At 31.9% G+C, this 18,735-nt stretch overlaps 1 protein-coding gene across 2 annotated transcripts in view; it reads left to right on the forward strand.

The window, feature by feature from the left end:
- Nucleotides 1–18,735, forward strand: part of Pxn (Peroxidasin) — a 163,445-nt gene that overhangs the window by 22,460 nt on the left and 122,250 nt on the right. The window lies entirely within an intron of this gene.

An 18,735-nucleotide genomic window follows, 5' to 3' on the forward strand; every position in this document is an offset into this window, starting at 1 on the left:
TACCTACTTAAATATGTTTCAAATAATCACAGAAACCGCGAAAATTATATATATATCAATGTAAAATTACTCCAAAGTTCGGAGTGTCTGGGTATGGGAAATGTACCCGGAATATTGTAGAGGTCCACGGTTAAACTAAAAGTACTAGGTGGGCTAAATGTCAATGGTACCTATGGATCCCACAAGAGGGGGACTGACAGGGCTCGGGCTCAGGCGGGGCCCATCGTGCCGGGTCGATCAGATAAATGAGATAAACATAGATAGCCAGCGGCGCTATTTTACTTCGGGGTTATTACCATTTTAAAATAAATGGTTGTGTCATGCATTTTTTGGTTGTTGTGTGTCGATATTCGACAACTCCATTATTCGATATGTTAAAAAAATCGCTAAAAGAACACTGAATTTTATTTGACCTCGAAGACCATTTAGAAAACGACACTGTAGAGCGTCAGACTACCTTTAACCTTAGCTATCCGCTTCAGGGGCCATGATTATTATGACAATTAATATTTTGGGCAAAAAAATAGTTCACCCCTGCGCACGCACATCTCACTAACGAGCAGCATTCCACTGTAATTTCAGATTCACCCAATTAGCTAATTTCATACATGATTCCATGTGCAGATATTGCCAAAATAACAATTGAAGTTTTAGATTCATTGAATTGTATAATCAGCCTCGGCAACTTATCGTTTTTCTTGCCTTGTGTATCATTTTTGAAGAAGCATCAAACATGCAATTTTTGCATCTGGCGTATGGTTTTAAATCTAGCTTTTTTCGACACCGCAAACCGCTTAAAATTACTCATAACAAAGCTTGATTTTCAAGAAAATCAACATTCTGATCTTTTTACTTTATATTTTATAAATAAAATCAATGTTACGGATAAAATGGTGACTAAATTTCTTAACCGTTATTAATTTTAAATTTTAAGACTTATTTTAGACTCATTATTGACTAAAAACGAAATTCTTTTTCGATCATTGTTCTTGTAAAAACAATGTTAATAATTATGACATATTTTAACTGATTGTTTTTCGACGTTTTTTGAATTTCGAGAAAATGTAGCATTTTACAACGTTTTTATTAGCTCGTATTCTTATTTGTCCGGTACAAATCTTGCAATCGATTTTTAACTAGCTTCCCGACTAGTTAGACATTTGAAACTTTTAGAATATATCAGAACACGATGCCAATGCATTCTTTTAATACTTTTAGCCATCTTTAGTAGAATTGAATTCATTTAAATTCGGTTTTGTATGAAAAGTTATTTTGACACCATTATAGGTTGCTAGGTCTGAGGACCTAGCAACTAAATTATTCATATATACGTACGTTACTATGGAAATCAATATGACGTGTCAAAATGACATTTCAGTATTATTTCTATCAATGGGTCTATTCTATACTTATCGAACACTAAATTGATAAATAGTATCAAACTTAGGGTAGGTTTGTATCAAAATATTAGCACTTATTGTAACAATTACACGAAGCCGATTTTTATTGTTGCAATAAGTGCGATATTTTAACAGCAGCAAGATAGGTGCTGTTAAAATATAGCACTTATTGCAACAATAAAAACCGGCTTCGTGTAATTGTTACAATAAGTGCTAATATTTTGATACAAACCTACCCTAAGTTTGATAATATTTTTCACTTTATCACTTTAGCGGTCGATAAGCATAGAATAGACCCACAAGTACAAAATTTTTTGATCGTTTAAGCTAGTCAAGTCAAGTTTATATGATTCAACAGAAAATTTTAAAACGTTGTATATAAAAAGTTATTTTTATCTTGTAATTATTTCTTTTATTTTCTTACCCTATACGGCATATTTTTGTCAATGTCAGACAGTTAGCAACACTGAATAATGTACTTATAATTAAATACGATTTCAATTTAACACTTCGCGTATCTCACATATTGTCGTCTCAAAGCACACATTTGAATATTTTTATAAGCAAAATTAAACGTTAAAATTAATATTCGTTTAGCACGACGTCTTTGCTACTGGTTCATATTATAATTAATTTTCCCACACCGCTATTAAATTTCTGTCTAGATTGCCGATAATTAAGTTTATACAAAGGTTTAATGAGTTAAAATCGTCGTTCGGTTTGTAAAAGATAACCTTGCGGCTAAAATAAAATCCCACGATTCATTGTCAAAGCAGCATTAAGGTTCACGCTTTTCAAAATAGTTATGTATTTTTGAAACTAAATTACGTTCCGCAACTTCATTAAGTAAGATCTTGGAGACTGAATTATCGGTAGAGGAAAAACAGCCTGACTTTACATAAGATAAATACTATATTATAGTAGGCGCCAGTTTAAAATTATTCTGGCGGTAGGCGAACTTTTATTAGATTTTTATTGCCATATTGTAGAATGCTGGATGTATCATCTTGATAGGATCACTAAAATACTTTCTTTTAACGCGTGTAATACGCACCATTGAAATAAATTTTATATAAAGTATGTGCGGAAATGAACAATTATTATGGTTTTCTTGATTTTAATAGAAACATATGTAGGTGTTTGAATTTTGCAAATTTCTATTATACTATCATATCCATGGCCCCCACATCCTGAAGCGGTCCCCCAGGTCCGGCTAGGATCTATAGCGGGCCCCCCTACCTTGCGCTAAGGTTAAGGGCGGTGTGATTTACGACAGTAGTGTTCCTAAAATGGTTTTCACGTAACCCCAGAGTGAAGGTTATTCTGTGTATTTTCAGCAATTTTTAAATAAATCCAGTTAAATTATTGAGTTTTCGACACCCATCGTTTATTATGAAGCAGTCAGTGATCGCGACCTCCTTTTGTAGTACCAAAGTAACATGCAACCCTTTGCCATTTTGGGTAAATAGCCATTTTATTAGTCAGGAAACATACAAAAAAATATTTATAAGATAAAATTCTACACATGAAATATCATTTAATTACATCAATCTTCATAATTATCATTCATATCACATCAAATCAAATGTAGGTATCTCTTCTGACCAAAAATCATTACCGGAAAATTCAATAAATTACATTTTAAACTGAAGTCAAAGGCTATTTTTACATCTTTTTTTCATGGTTCGCTAAATTTTCTTACTTTACTACTTTGCACCAATTTATGGTAAGGAAATATGTAACTTTCAAAAAACACTGCACAGGCACCAAGTCAAATTGCAAAAAATGGTTCTCAATAGAGGGGGAGTTCGGTTCCGATCAGGAACAACAAATATACAAATAACTTAGGTGAATAGAAACTTATTATTATTTGTCGTCACAACCTCGTGTATAATAAGTGCTATATTTTAACAGCACCAAGAGAAGCGCTGTTCAAATGTAACGCTTATTGCAACAATTACAACCAACGTATTGTAATTGTTACAATAAGTGCTAATACTTTGATACAAACCTACCCTAAGTTTGATAACATCTATCACTCTATCACTTTAGCGGTCAATAAGTACAGAATAGACCCACAGGTAGTCAGTGGGTTGTATAATATCAGATATCTCTTCAGTGACATAAATGTCACCCATAATGTACATGCGGTAGATTTAAGTGTATAGGATCCCGACCATTGAATCTATCACCAGATGAAAGTTCCTCCCCCAGATGGCTGCCATGCTTTAATAATAACACTTAATTATTGATGAAAGCTTCTTTTAGCATTATCTCAATTTATATTAAATGTAATATGACAGGTTTCATCCTTAGAAGATTCTCAACTGGTAACTAAAAATAAAAATACATACCCAACACACTGCGCGGTGGCAACTCTTTAATGTAGGTATAAAATATATTACTTTTCTAATCGATCACATTTAATGCTTAATAGTTATTATACATTAACAGTGGCACATGTGAATTAAAATATTATAACTATTTTATTAGCACTTTTTGTTCACAGCGGAGAACTGCAAGTTCCCACCAAAAAAATATAAAGAATAGGTAGTACAGTTTTTTGATGACAGGCAACGCCATACAGATTAAGTGTTAGGCATAAAGTCGGCATCTCCGTCCGTCTCGCGCATATTCTATGTGAATCATCGAAAGTACAATGTAATCAAACACGCCAGCGCACACTGGATTTGACGACGCATTGTGCCCGCCTGCCCCATGATTCATTGTTTGTTGGCTTCTCAGCGATACGAATTAACAAAAATACAACGTAGTCCATTCATTGAACACGGCAAGCAAAATCACGCTCCTGGAAGCATCGTCGATAGACGGACGAGAAGCCATTATTTAATAACAGTGAATTCTTTGTTTAGTTATTGCGTGTCCGATATTTCGCTGGTATAATGATGTCATCGTGAATATTAATTACAAGCCCCGAGAAATGTAATAATATTTTTATTGCTTTGTTATGAGAGACGCTGATAATAATAATTATTTTGTGCTCCTTGAGCCCCTTATTACATAGGTGAAGGGTAATGCGCGGGTGGGAGGGGGCCTACTTCGTAGAGAGCGCACCGAGCGCCGCGTTGGTGGGCTTTATGCCTTAAGTCTTTGTTATTTCTAATTTTATTATTATTCGGGGATAAATTGGATGTCTAATGAATTGTTTTCACGAAGATTTCTTGGATTAACAAAAACACTATCGATAACTTTATTACCCAATATAAAATGCAGATAAAATAATATAATGTCTATTTTTGAAAAAAAAAATCAACTGTCACGCATTAATTACTTTTTTTAGCATGAACCGGTTTAATCGGTTTCATCGTGGAAGCAAGCTTCGTTTGCACAGAAGCTGAGTTCCCTGATCATTTGTTTAAAAAAATGATTGCAAGTATGTAGGTACTTGTAATAATAATAGTACATTATATACTACCAACAGTACCAACATACATCATAGGCGAAGACTACATGTTTGGCGGTGGTAACAGGCAAATGATTATGACCAGGGAACTCAGAAATAATGGGAACTGAAATACCTAACGGGTGTGGAGAAGCAGGCAACCGATCTCTAGTGTTGATTAATACGGGATAAACTTAAACACGTGACAAGAATACGTCATACGCCGAATGCTGACAACTGCTCTCGGTTTATGCATTGACGCTTATTTAATTTTGGTGTATTGAAGGTTGCAACACACACTATTGCGCTTCCATAATGGGTGGTTCATTTTTGTAGGACACTTACACATTCAAAACCCTTCGTCAAAATGTAGAGTAGGTATTGGAATATAGCCTATCGGAATTATATTTATTTATCTGTTCTGTGATTATAATAAATATAAAGAAAATACATACTTAGACTTACGCGTTATAATTTTTATAATAGTGCAGGGATGGCGAACCTATGGCACGCGAGATGATTTTGCATGGCACCCAAATCTTTCATTTTGAAAAAAAAGAAATTACTATTTTATATAATTTTATACCTATTTAAAAAATGTTTTTTGTTTTAAAAGTTTTACAAATAAATGTATACTTACTTAAGTACTTACATAATATTAAAAAATAATGACGACATAGCCATGCGTATTTTCTTCGATTTTTTATATTATGTTTACCAATCGACGCGCAAACGGAAACGACGTAATTCATGCATAAATGACAAATCGCATTGTATAAAAAATAGCAGGCTAATCATTACGTTTAATGTAAATATACAATTGTATACGTCGGTCCTTAGGATCGAGCAATTAAAAATTTAAATTTAAATATTCAATCAACAAACCTTATGAAATTAATTATCGGCAGTCATTCAAATATAATAACTACTTGTTAGTTTGACTCAAACATAATCTCTAAAAATGGAAAACGTTCAGTGATGGAGAATATAATACGAAAGAAGTGTTTCATATACTTCCAATTGTTTTGAAAACAAGACAAAAATATTCAAAGAATAAAAGATATGCCTTCGGCTATAAATACGGTGAAAGATAGAATATCAAGAACTCAATTGTAATTTTTAAACTTTTTTAATCAAATTCTATAAAAACTATTTTTAGAACACTTTTAAAAACTTTTTTTTCTTCATGAAAAACTGCTTGGCAAAATATTATTTGGGAAATTTTGGCACGCGTTCGTAAAAACATTCGCCATCCCTGATATAGTAGATAGTTAACACTTAGTAATATCTTCATGCATATTCGGTTTAACCCAGTAGAAGCAGAATAAGCTGAATATTTTCAATGTATATTAAATATTACCTTTTTATAGAATTTTTTCAATATTTCTTACTTGGCGTGTCATTAGCTATGTTTATCCACATTTGAGTTACGATCATTCGCAAATAATGTCATACTATCGAAAGATCGGTAATATCACACTATTTACCCATTTGTGACAATTTAATTGTATCGTGTTTGGAAAACTCTCCTATTTAAAGTCAAACGGTAACATGGTTACATGGCAAATTTAATGTTAAATGATCGCTTAAACTACACCTAGATAAACACCAACGTATCATATTATTATGTTTGTATTTAATAATTATCGTGTGGTTGCGTGATCATTGGATCAAATTAATCATAGCAGTGAAACTACTTAATTAAAGGGCTCTCAGCGTATGGATCGCGACCCAAAATTGGCTCGATTAGCATATTAAGTGGGTCGCTCAGCAATAACATTTCGATAAATATGATATATCTGTAAATATAAATATCTGTTGACCTACCTACTGCACATCAAAGTAACTTGGTGGTATTTATAATTCACTTAAATGTATTATAAACTATGCGTTAGCGTTTCAGTATTGTATCTTTTTTTAATAATAATAACCTATAATACTATTCATCGAAGTACAAGGCACATGGCCCCCACAAGAGGGATGGGGGCGCAGCGTGGCGAGTTGACCAGATAGGTGAATTAAACACACATCAAAAATTTGCCCAAATGTAGAGCTATTTTCCTTGATTAGTAGTGCCGTTTTAAAATATTTGGTTGTGCGATGCAATTATTAATTGTGTGTCGTCACTCGATAACTCCATAATGCAAGCGGATATAAGTATTAAAAATACACTAAATACCCTTAATTTTACCGTGAACACCATTTGGAAAACGCTACTGTAGAACTTCACGCTGCTTTTAGGAGGGCGTCAAAGATCCTAGCCTTGGGGTCCGCTTCAGGATGTGAGGGCCATGACAAGGCACTTCTCTACAGATTTAATAATATATTTTTGAATGCATTCCCGTTTAAAGAAAAAACGAAAATTCAATAACAACAAACTATCACCAATTGGACTACCACCCTTTGCAACAACATAACAATATATTGACGAGTCAGAATTTTCAACTCTAACTAAATTGCGAACAGATAACAGTCTTAAGTTGACCAAATATGCAACATAATATTGAATAACACCAAAATTTGATGAGCTTTCAAAACTTATTGAATTACTAGTTATAATTAATAAGATTTTATGCTGTTGTTAATAATGTAAAAATTGAATTTATTTCACTGTAATACCTACCTATGTGTTACTGTATAGTTATTCTATTTTGGGTAGCGGCTCAAAAAGGTTAAGAAACACTGATTTAATTCTACAATAAATAATTAGTCTATAAGGAATATAGATATTTATTTAAACACACTACGGAAATAAGTACGGAGTATTAGATACATTCTTTTACGACACGACATGTATTTTTCCTAGGCTTGAGATTTATTATACTGGTCGTATAATAATAATTTTATATTTAACTGTATCTACGGGTGGTAAAAAATATTTATCTGTGTTCGTATACAGGCCAGGAAATAGGGAATAATAAATTTAAATCCAATTATTTTTAATGTAATTATAATATTAATTTAATTTTTATATATACCTATAGATAGACAGTGAAATATACATTGAGAAACGTGCGCCTCTTGTTGGATGTCAAACACGCATAAAAGCGAACAACAAAATCATCAAAAGTGTACATAATAATAATATTATGCTACTTTTGCAACATAAATTATTGTAATTCACCCTTTTGCATAGACATAATAAATCTACATATCCTAAAGATGAATAATAATTATTATCAAATCAAGTCAGATATTTATTTAAGTAATTTATTTTATTTCAAAATGTAAATTTCATTCCACTGTAATTTTGCAAACGCGTTTTGAAGTAAGTATATTTTTTAAATGTTTTTTTTAGTTATATTTTTTTCATAATATAAATAAAAATATAATGGTATTAACAAGATTTAAACAAAATTATGGATATAAGCTATAAGAAGAATTCATAAAATGTTCATGGAAGCATACCAAGTGAGCTAAGTAGGCCATATTTTAAAAATTTATAAAACAACGTCCGGGTACCTACACGTATCCTCTCGTAAGTGGAATATATCAATATCCGAGGCGATTTAATTGAAAACTGTTAGGTATTGCCCTCCCAATTGCCTCTACCAATGGCAGATTATTACTATTCAACTCTAGAGAACAAACAAAATGTTGAATTTTGAAACTAATAATATGTCTTTGATTAACCTTAATCAGTGTCTTTCTCAGTACAATTTTTGTATTATACTCCGCAGTAAATGCCTAAAATACTATAGTTTTGAATGATTCCAAACGAAAAATCGTCCGTGTACCTAACTATTGAAGTTTTTTTCCCATATATTTTCAAACCTTCGCACTAAAATTAGCATAGAACAAGATGGCAACACTGACGCCATGTTATTAACTTCAATGTGTCAATCAACACTATAGTGTTACTACTTCAACATATTATAGTGACGAATTTGTTTACTTGCTAAAATTTTACGTGTGGTAAATCATAACAATAACATGTAACTGAATATTTTTTTCTTCTAGCCTGGATTGCAAGTACCAGATTATCTATTAAAAATCACAACAGCTGTATACAATATATAATAATTACAAGATAAAAAGAACTTTTTATATACAACGTTTTTAAATTTTCTGTTAAATCATATAAACTTGACTTGACGATCAAAAAAATTTGTACTTGATAGAAATACTGAATAATGAAATGTCATTTCATATTGATTTCCAAGTAACGCACGTACATATTATTTAATAATTTAGTTGCTAGGACCCCCTAGCAACCAATAATGGTATCGAAATAACTTTTCATACAAATCAGAATTAACTAAAAATGAATTCAATTCTACTTAAATATGGCTAAAATTATTAAAAAAATGCATTGGCATCGTGTTTTGATATATTCTAAAAATTTCAAATATCTAGCTAGTCGGGAAGTTAGTTAAAAATCGATTGCAAGATTTGTACCGGACAAACAACCACCGAACAAATAAGAATACGACCTAAGAAAAACGTTGTAAAAATAAAAATACATAGTTTTCAAATTATTTTTCTTGCCAATTATTCCAAATTTGAATTTTTGTATAAAGTTTACATTATTGTTTGGATTAAATTTTAAATCATTGGTGCTGTCAGAATAATTTTCATTTTAACAGTTTATTGTTTTGATTTCATTAAGGTGGGTTCACATGGGTGAGTTATTGTAAGGGATGAACTAGTAGATGTGTGTACTATTTGTGATTCTTAATACTAAGACTGGCGGTATGTGTTAACTATGTCTAACAACATGCTATTCGCGATTTAAGTTGAGTCTAAAGTGTTCTTCCAAAATATTTAATGAACTTATGATTACTTACTATGGATAATTAATGTAAATCCATCAAGGAAGTGACCTCGAGCAAAGCCGGATAATTGAGCTAGTAATACTATAATTATAATATAAATATTTTGCTGGATACTAAATTGTGCGCTAGAATTATTTTCAACACAATAGTTTAATGCAGTATGCTAGTTATCAGATAAATACCGATCAATTTAATGATTCCGATCACTTAAACATTAACGTAAATCCTACTTATCAATAAATAAATTAGGTCGTAGAATTCTTTTCTACTATGAAATATTCTCAATCTTGTAATAATAGTGTAAATAGTCATAGACCTTTCCTAGTTCTTTATATTGTATTCGATCATTTACCTTCCACAACCAAATCTATCCGATAGCTATTCTTATGGCATTCGTTCATATAGTAAGTAACACCTAGGTGTTCATATCCTTAGATGCCCTATTCGAAGCCACCATTCCAGAACCTTATTTCCTACTGTGACCGGCCCATAATAAATCTTGCAATGCTATAAATGAGTATGCCAGTTTTCTTTGCATCCTGATTTTATTCCGCAATGAAATTTTAACATCCCTCGCTGTGGCACTCTTAATATGTCCACGTTTTCGATCTTGATATTATATTCACGAGACTGCACATTGATCGATAACTAGCTTTTTTGATTGCAGTAGATCAGCGTATATGACATCTTTTAATTAAATGAAAAAATTGCCCACTCAAACTGTTAAACAGCAATAGGTAATTAAACAATTAATAATCACCAACTTCTGATTCAAATAGAATATGCATGCACAACACGTCGATCATGGAATAGATTTTAGCCGATCGCATTAAAAACCCATATGCATTGAGTCGTTAAAATTTATAAAAAGCGTATAAATTCAGGAGTAATAAAATTATATGATTTCAGTAAGATTTTGAAGGGAAAGCATTTATCCATTTATATCTTTATTTACTTAATCAACAGTCAAAGGCGTGTTCAGATTAACCACGAGAAAGTTCGTGAGACCTCGTCGTATTACTTGTATTATGTGGCCTGCCACAAGAGTGAAGAAATAATAGAGTGAATTCCTGCTTTAAACTGTGGCGTAGATTCCCTACAATAAGATAATTGTTTGACGATGAATGAATAATAATTGTCCTACAGAAGACCAAAACATATATATATATTATATGGGGCCTAGTGCTGGAAGTACATATGTCAGATTTTGCCATTTTGAGTTAAGTATGAGAAAGTACTTTGAAAATGTTCCTTCTTTCAGTGCTAGAAATGCCTATGTCAGCCGATGTAAAATGGATGAAATAAGAGCACATTAAAAATGTATGTAAAAATAATGCCTATGTTGACATAGCGATTCAAATTTTGAGATTTCCTCATTTTCCAGTATTTAAAAAAAAAAACTGTCTGATTATCAGCCTTGAGCGTATTAATTAATATTTGTATAACCAGGTTTTCGTGATGTGTATTGTAAAAGTTAATAATATTATTTGTTGATGAGAAATAAACAATCACCTGTACTGAACAATAATCGATATATTTGACATAGGGACTTCTTGCATTAGGCTCCAGATATTATACGTTTAATTTGTAACGCATCAGTGTCATCAACCAAATATAATACGTTGAAGAATGTCAATGGAAGAGTGTGGTTGATTACTAGCAGTTTTGATAGTGAACAGTAGATTAAAACTTACTTGAAGTTGGATATGCCTGGACCTGGTGTTACTGCCAGAATCATCGAGTAAAACGCAATCTACATGGGTATGGAAAGTTGATCAAATTAAGTTATAACTGGGTATTGCATTTATTATTTATGACAAACTTCATTGAAGTGTCTGATACGAGTAATAATGATTTCATTTTATGGTTTGTTCAGAATTAACAATGTTTGTTGGTGTTTTCTATATTCAACGTGTTTTCGTCATGGCTGCCTGTTTCACTTATTACAGCGAACGCTAAAATTTTAAATAAAATTGAATGCATTATAATCTAGATAATATGTAGGCTTTGTAGGAAAAATTTATACCTACATATGTCATAATAATACTTACCTTGTCTTTTTTCCATATATATTAATACCATAAAAGAGTATTGTTGTATAAAGAGTCGTGAAAATTGAGAAAAAAGCCATAGTAGGTTATAGCACTTTTTAAAATAATATTTTCTATAACACATATTATACGAGTATTTCCAGTTTTTGTCAAATTTAACAGAATAATGTAGTCATTCAATGGAGTTTTTAATCGTCGTAAATTTTAGAGAAATTGCAGCGTTTTGCGTTCCATATTTGCCTTGATATGCTCGTATATATTTTTTGATAATTTTATATAATATCTATTATTATCTGAAGGTCCATTCTTTCCTATTGAAACATACAAATATCAAAATTAAACTACGAATTTATAAATATAAAATATGGTCTGATAATGGAATGTGATTTTATATATCTGAAAATATCCAATTGCCAACGGACATTTTAAAATCGTATTATGGAATTCAAATTATTCTTTTCTCTAATTATTTTAGCGTTTTTAATGATATAATAAATGACCAATGGCTTGGAGTGCTAAACTATATCAAACTTTGTATGACGATTTTTTTTTTATTTTTTCACATGGGAAGTGAGTCAATTCCGTTGGGCAGGATGTCTCAAGGATGGAAGTCACTTAATAAACCTAGAATCGTCAATAAGGCCAAAGGAAAGGGAGAGTCCCGAGGCCAACGATAAGATGATTGGATTGTGCAGAAAAACTTGTAGTTCCGATGATGATGATATACTTACTTAATATATAGGTATATATTTTTTTTAAATTTCTATACTATTCTCTATTCTATTCTATTATCATTCATCAAAATATTTGTTTACCATATCTGGAGTCTGAGATGACAGTTTAGTCATAATTTATTGGAAGCATCTTACACGAGACAATTAATATTTACGATGACATCATTCTACCAGCGAAATATCGGACACGCAATAACTAAACAATGAGTTCACTGTTATTAAATAATGCCTTCTCGCCCGTCTATCTACGACGCTTTCAGAAGCGTGATTTTGCTTGCCGTGTTCAATGAATGGACTACGTTGTATTTTCGTTAATTCGTGCCGCTGAGAAGCCACACAACGGTGAATCATGGGGCGGGCGGGCACAATGCGTCGTCAAATCCAGTGTGCGCTGGCGTATTTGATTACGTTGAATGTTCGATGATTTACGCGCCACTTATGAAATTTTGCGCGAGTGCCCCACTCGCTGCGTTAAGTGTGTTTACGCCATAAATTCATTCAACATTTCGCCTTTATAGAATATATCGACGATACACAGTGTGAAAATATTTAGCGGTATGTACCGAAGATTTTGATATTTATTAACCATCGCGAATAGCAATAACACATTGCTGAAATTATTACATAACAAATCACATTTGTCTTATAAATAAACATTAGAAAGTTTTTGTTTTTTTAATAACATTACTAGAGTCAGTATTCTATAAGCTGGCGTTCACGTCACGTCGTTCGCGGACGGAGAGCATTGTGCCACCGCGTTCGACCGTTGCAAGTTTTCAATGGGAGGGAAGAGAGAGAATGCAGTGCTGAATGCTGAAGCAGGGGGGGGGGGACCGCACGCCAGCTTATAGAAGACAGACTCTAAATACCTATTGACTCCGCGATAAAGGCCTCCTCGCCCTAGCTCCTTCCATTATTTTCGAACCCTAGTCCTTCGCTGCTACGTAGTGCCGGTGAACTTTACTCACCGACCAACATTCCAGCACAATATCATTTCATCAGCTTGGCGACTCTACATATTATACTATACTCTCTACTCTACTATACTCTCGCCTAGTTCCTCATTCATCGATTTCTTATTGTGGTCTTTCCACATTATGTCAAACATACACCTTTCCATGCCACGTACATTAACGCCTACTATTTAAATGGGTTTATTAATGAAAACATGAATTATATTTTTTTAATGCATAAGCCTGTAGGTACATTCCTTAAACGTTGTAGATAATCTATTTATATAATTTGGAAGCGTTATTATCCTTAATATTTATTTTAACCATTTGATGACTGCATAAAGTATTTGTATTACATAAAATAGTATTCTTTTAAACATGTGCAGTGGTGTTAAGATTTTTTAGATTTATTAATTTTTAAACGCATTTATAAAACCATTATTAAAATTTATGTCGACATTATTATAATGAAATATTTACGATAAAAAAATATATTTAGTATAATCTATATGTCTTTGACCATTCAAATGTGATAAAACATCCTACGAATAATGATTGTTTTATAATAATTATGGACCTAAGAATAAGGTAGTATTTTTTTGAAATACGCCATTTCTATTGGCATTTCCCAGTGGTTAAGCTACAACGATAACTGAAATAGGAAGTAAGATCATGTTAACGCGCGTGTTTGAACATGTACCGAACTGGAAAAAATCGTTTTTTTCGGTTAGGTAAAACATAAAATAACATAATTTGTTCAGCAATCAAATGATTTAAGATATGGACCAATTAATAAGTTCCGTCCCAAAAACGCAGAATTTTGATTTCATATTCAGTTACAATTAATAAAAATATAAATTACTTTGACACGCGACATGCAATGATTGAATTCTTAATTAATTTATTCATAATTGCAATAATTTGCTCTGTTTGTACTAATGCCGGGTCCACACTGGCAACATGTTGCCGGCAACTTCGTTAAATTTTACGATAAGTATGATAATTTTCGTAAAATTTCTTAAGCAATTATGATAATTATCGTAAAATTTAACGAGGTTGCCGGCGACATGTTGCCAGTGTGGACACGGCATAACGTTCTCCAAAACATATTCATCCAGGTAGCTAAACACTTCCTCAGAAAATTTGAGACGGTTGTTTGTTAATAAATAATAGAACCTATATCGAAAATGTATATTATAAAATCGATGAATCTTTCCTATTAATATTTTATTCCTTTCTTTCATCACCAGAAACGGAAATTAGCGTATTTTCCCTGAACAATCAACTTCAGTGACTTTCAGACCGGATCTCTGGCCATTTTGTGCCTCTTGTACGATTGGATGGGAGTATTTCGACAGTGATTATCTACTCGTAGAGTGACGTGTTCAACTTCCCTAAATTCATTGATCGTGAACATAATATTTGACATCTTAATAAAAAAAATCAATACACATTTCATCGACATCGTAAAAAAAATATTTCAGTAGTACGTGTAAATACATCGGTTTATAGATATACAAAAACATTGACCCCGAGTTTAGTACATCATCGTTAGTTAGAAACTTTTGATAGTATAATTAAAATTCATGGCATGGTATATGACTGTTTATACTGTCTACAACGTATACAAAATAATATAATCTTCCCTTGGCACTAAAAAGTTTACGATTTGACGGAAGCAAACCAAGTATGTCCAAGAATCGTGAATTAGAAGTGATTAGTTGAATAAATTAATAAAGTAATTATTATATTTTGATTATAAAAAAACAAATGCATAAATAAGTACAGATATATTATATCCTTTTGTATAAATAACTCCATACCAAATGAACAAAAAAAAATCACGATAAAACTTTTGTGATTGACTAACTCATTTTTTTTCTTCGTTTCACTTCTTCTTCCTTCTTTGTAGACTAATTTTCAATCATTCTATATTTTTCAAGGATTAATTATCATATCCCCTCCCTCATGTTCCTCGTCATTCTGTAGTTTTTAAAATAATCGTATATGATATGACAGATAATATGGTATTTTGTTGGCTGCTATTATGTGGATTTGAATTACCTATTTGAAATCACTATTATCGAAGGTGTTCAACAGTGGTAATTTATGATACCTACCTGTATAATATTTTTATTAGTTTTAATATTAATATATTATGTATCAGCCAATGCTTGATATTCATCATACGTATGTAGATACTATGTAATCGAACTATAACTAGGTACTTCTTACTATATAGAATAAAAATGTAGGTAGGTACCTTCGACAACAAATATATCAAAGCAAATCTCAATACTTCCATATAATAACAGAACCACCTTGTAAGAAAAAAACAAGGGTAGGTACATAATATATTTTTTTAAAGCTTACTTTGTGAACTAACACGCCATACCTATATTAATAATAATAAATTTCGTATAAGGTGATATCCAAGTTTTCTAGATTTCTTTCACTATAGTTGTATTTTTTTGTTCTTACATTGTCCAATGAAATGATCTTCATTGTTAATATTCTCTCTTGATATGTCTGATATCCACTGCTTAATTTGTAAACCAGCTAACTGCTTTTTGACCAAAAATGAGATTTTGATGACATTTTGTTATAAAGCATGTTTTCTATGCTCAGACCAAATTTTAAACTCCTAAACTAAACCTTTAGATAAATGTAGGTAAGTATTATCGTTCTTCAAACAAAACAGCCAACTGCACATACCAAATTTCTAATATCGTAAATGAAACAACCCCGCTCTTTATATAAATAGTCTTTATATATAAAAGGGAAGCTAAAATAGTTCATTAATTCATAGTGCAGTTTATTTGAAAAAAAAATCAAGTGTATTTTTGGATTTGTTAAAATGCTCAATAGTTCATTTTTTTCTCCTTCCTGAACAAGCTTAAATGGAGTTACCCGGTTTGCAGATGAAACGATCGATATGTCTAATGATTTTTTTTATACTTACTTATTTGTAAGAATAATATGTATTGCGGGAGATGGGTTTATAACATCTCTCAAAGTAAATAACTCAACTAAAGTAGAATTAACAAAAATAAAAAAAAACATCTATTATTAATGGAGTTCTGCTACCAGCTACATAAACGCCAGATCAATTCATATTATAATATTATAAGTTAAATCACTGCTAACCTTTTAATTACCACATTTAAATAACACGTTAATTGTATCTAATGGCCAACGACTCCAAAAGCGCCAGTCGCGCTGTTGGCACTAAATGAGTGAAATCTCTTCGTCAATAAACAACGCCTGGCCTGCTGCGGTTTCCTGTAGTTGTTAATTAGCTTGCCATCGTTGAATGATTAAAATATACCAATTTATTCTTTTTTTTTCGACCATGTCCGATCCTAATAAGATCATAATAGGCCTCCACAGAGTGGAGGTTTGTATTAACAAATTTTGTTTATACGAGAAATGGATGTCGGCCACTTGCTCAACCTATTAGGTCCATACTCTGACTCGTACACAAATTGAAAAACAATATGTATACTCCCAGACGACCCAGGATTCAAACCTGGGACCCACGACGCTATAGTCCGACGCTTAAGCCGCGCGGCCATCGTGGGAGTATATACCAATTTATTTGAACATATTAATAATTATTATAGAAAATACATAACAGCATGCTTATATGTTATATCGTGAACGCTTTGAATTTATAATTTGTCATGTTCATTATAAATACATATAAAATCAATAAATAAATTTGAAATTTGAAATTCGAAATAATCCAAGAATAAAAGATAGACCAAACGGGAATCAACGTCACGTCATACCTACCTATTATTTTCAGCGCACGTGTGACTGGTTATGTTCCTTGAGCTACTGGTATATTATTATTTTTACCTATTTATAAAACAATGTATTTTCAATTAAGTGTAAGAATAACAATTATTAATCATCATTGAATATTATTTACACTATAATAATGTACTGAATAAATAATTAAAATGTAGCAACATCTTCTAACAGTACATATACCTACCAGAAATTATAGATTACCCATATAAGACATTTATTAATTTGAAATTTAAAGATTTATAAAAAATATTAACACTTCTTTTATTCAACTTTTAATAATATAAATCGCTGTTTCAATAATATCTATTAACATATATTTTGTTATTTTTGTTGCATAACTCTAACAAAAAACATAATATATCAAACAGAATTATTATACATACTTCAAAGGTTATTTTCGTATTCGATTCAATAGCATGTTTAAATGTTGTATAATAATATATATTATTTCATTGGTTATACAATGCTGTGTGGATATCGACCGCTTCCTTTGAAGGTATATCTGACAGATTTTATGAGGAATGGTTTTTAATAATTCGCTCGCCCGTTGAATATACGATCTGAATTCAAACACACATTGAAAACAACACATGATTTTGATCGAGCCATGAAATTAGAAACCGTGACTCGGGGTTTAAGGCAAGTGATCCGATGTGTGTCCTTGACGAAAAGTTGTATCTTCAAAATATGATTAAAACTAATATAAATAGGTAGAAGAATTAAAAACAAACAGTCGAGAATTACATGGAGAATTAAAACTAATTGATACGTATTATTCACGTACTTTGAAAAAGTTTCTTACTCGAGCTTCGTTTCAGAACAAGGAAGTGTGGTAGTAATATTTTTTCATTCTGACACGTTTATAGCGTCATGGAAAGCGGCCGTATACAAATCGCGACCGGTGAATATGGAGTCTACTCGCATAAAGTACAATCCGAGATCTAGAAACAGTGAACGAGTATGCATAACTAGAAATGACGGATATAAAGCATAAATGAGAAAGCCCACATAGATTACGAAAAATGCAATGACACCAGAACTCGAAATGCACCGGAGCGCAACGGAGCGTCGTTCCGGTTCATAAAATCACCAAAATTATAGCTCCGTCTCGTCGAAAAATTAATTAGATCATCTGAGTTATAAGCTGTATTAAAAAAATCGAATACACTTGTTTTTATAAAATACACATAAAATTAGATAACTTACCAAGTATATTAATATTTTCAGAAAATTATTGAGCGCTCCGGTTCAATTGCCACGAAAATTATTGTGCTTATGCAAACATTATTTAGTGTTATTCATATTTTTTACGGTGCTGAGTGGAATGGAGCGAAAGGCAGTTGATTCCTTCGATATTGATTTTTTAGTGTCTCATTTATAAAGTACTGGATGAGCCAGTCAATCATCCAGAGACGCCAGATAAAATAACGAATCTCGACAATATGTCTGAGAAGCATTGTGCAATTTTTATTGTACATGTTCAACGCGAAATCGAATAACCTGGAGAGACTGGTGGTTCTGGGTATCCTCAAAGACGTAGCAAGAAGAAGAGCGTCGGCGTGCTAGAGCGACTAAGTGAATGAACTTCTGGGGATAGCCTTCA

This window comes from Rhyacophila brunnea, unplaced genomic scaffold, assembly GCF_057557595.1.
Source record: "Rhyacophila brunnea isolate RB1 unplaced genomic scaffold, BYU_Rbru_1.0 scaffold_1, whole genome shotgun sequence".
Taxonomy (NCBI): Eukaryota; Metazoa; Arthropoda; class Insecta; order Trichoptera; family Rhyacophilidae; genus Rhyacophila; species Rhyacophila brunnea.